Consider the following 2,140-nt stretch of genomic DNA (forward strand, 5'->3'; position numbering starts at 1 on the left):
CATTTTGCAGTCTCTGACTTGCATTTGCCCTGGGAAATCATGACATACTCTATTCAGAGGATTCTTTTTAGGATGTTTACTACTTTTATAAAATTGGCTATTTGCAGCTCTGTCCAGGAAGAGGATGGAAGTTGTACAGACAGAGGAACAGCTCATAAAATACAGATAAAGTACAAATTGAAGACCACCATAGAAGCAAAGATTTGGCAAATCTACATTTGAGGAGTATTTTCAGGAAGTGATTTAAAGAGAATACTCTTGTTTTTTGGCCATGAGGTTAGCGTCATAGATCAAGTTCAGCAAAACTAGTTGAAATTGGAAACTGTCTCTTGTAGAGGAAAAGGTAGTTGAAGGAGAAGATTTAAGAATCAAGAGGAAGATATTCAAGACGGAACTAATACTTACACTCTGAAAAGTAGCCAGAGCACCTGGGCAGGACTGTATCCCCTCAGCAGCCTAGGGTAAGAGAATCATCCAGGTGAGCATTATGTGCTAACAGAGAAACCTAACAGAAGAGAACTTGAGGTTTTCCCTGAATCTGAGGATTGTTCCTCATCCTTCAGAATATTTTTCTTCTGATTTTATCACTTCTGCTGCCTTCTTTTTCTTTATATTTCAGGAGTTCCTTTACAGCCTACAGGGCCCCGCTACTTATACTCTTTTAATAAAAGCCAGGAGCTGTAGCTCAGTGGTAGAGTGTGTGCTTAGCATGCACAAGGCCCTGGGTTCAATCTCCAGCACTGCTATTCCTCAATTTCTCTCACCTACCTCACAGCCTAAAATCTGTCACCCTGGCCATGCCTTTGAAAGCTAAGAGGATATGTAGCAGTATCTTCATTTTACAATGAAGAAACAAATTTAGCCCCTTTCCCTTCAACTTATATCCTGTTATCTACAACAGATTTCCAATCATCTCTCTTGAAAGTGCTGTAAAAACAAGCAGAGTGAAGTCACCACAGCAGATCTTCACAGTGTGCTGCCAGATTCCACTGTACTTAAATGCTCGTATTTTAGCGTAAATATTGAAACCGGCAAACAGCCATTGATGATTAAGCAGCTAGTAACTATGGGGGATTGGAATTTGCCAACTCAAAATATGTCTCTGCCTGAATGACATTTTGGCCCCCACCCCAACTAACTAACCAAAGGATTTTGGGATGGGAGGCCTGCCCCCAGAATAGGCCATCACCATAAACATCTCCGGTGTCTGGGTGGGTCTGTGCTAAGCCCATTCTTAGTTCTGGTTACCCTTTATGAGAGACATTGACATTTGAAAAGAAAATTTCCATTTGTAAAAGTATCTTCTTCCCTGTACCAGGAAGAAGGGGGAGATGGCCTTACCTAGAAACTTATCAGAACAGAAGATGAGGTCTTAAATCTGCATGATAAAGTCACCCATTGTTAACTGTGCTGTTTAGGTAATATGCTATCTGACTCCCACTAGCTTCCTATAGGTAACATCTCCCTGGAGTCAGGGTCGCCGTGGTAATGGATGTTTGAGCTATTTTTTCAGGAACTGAACCCCTTGTCCACTTCAGGCCAGATTGAGACCACCAACCCATCAACTAGGCCCTTTTGACGGCAAGAGGTTGAAACTCCACCCTCAGGGCACAAGAATGCAGCCGTTCTGTGAACATGCGTCCTACGATCCTATGAAGAGGCATGAAGGCTGACTACGCTTGCGCAGATCATCAATTCCCTCATCTCTCCTCACCTCCAATCATTTCAGACCACCTTGCCCCTTCCCCATAAATACCCCTGAGTCCCTATTTTTGGGGAGGCGGATATGAGAGTTGTTCTCCTGTTTTCCTCATTTGGCTGCCTTGTGATTAAACTCTCTCTCTCTGGAATCTTGTCATCATGGTGATTGGCTTTCTGGGTGGCAGGCAAAAACGGACCTGGTGCGGTAACAATATCATACTCTATAACATAATCGTATTTGTTATAATATTAAACTCTTAAACTATTTTTTTTAATATTTATTTATTTAGTGTATGTGTGCGTGTGTGTGTGTGTGTGTGTGTGTGTGTGTGTGTGTGTGAGGAAGATCAACCCTGAGCTAACATCCATGCCAATCCTCCTCTTTTTGCTGAGGAAGACTGGCCTTGAGCTCACATCTGTGCCCATCTTCCTCCAATTT

The 2,140-nt window shown here is 42.5% G+C and overlaps 1 non-coding gene across 1 annotated transcript; it reads left to right on the forward strand.

The window, feature by feature from the left end:
- Positions 1-673: 673 nt before the first annotated feature.
- Positions 674-746, forward strand: TRNAA-AGC (transfer RNA alanine (anticodon AGC)). The gene has a single exon. It is a non-coding gene; the product is annotated as a tRNA-Ala (tRNA).
- The last annotated feature ends 1,394 nt before the right edge of the window (positions 747-2,140 follow it).

The sequence above is a fragment of the Ceratotherium simum genome, chromosome 19, assembly GCF_057802395.1.
Source record: "Ceratotherium simum simum isolate JZ-2026a chromosome 19, ASM5780239v1, whole genome shotgun sequence".
Classification (NCBI taxonomy): domain Eukaryota; kingdom Metazoa; phylum Chordata; class Mammalia; order Perissodactyla; family Rhinocerotidae; genus Ceratotherium; species Ceratotherium simum.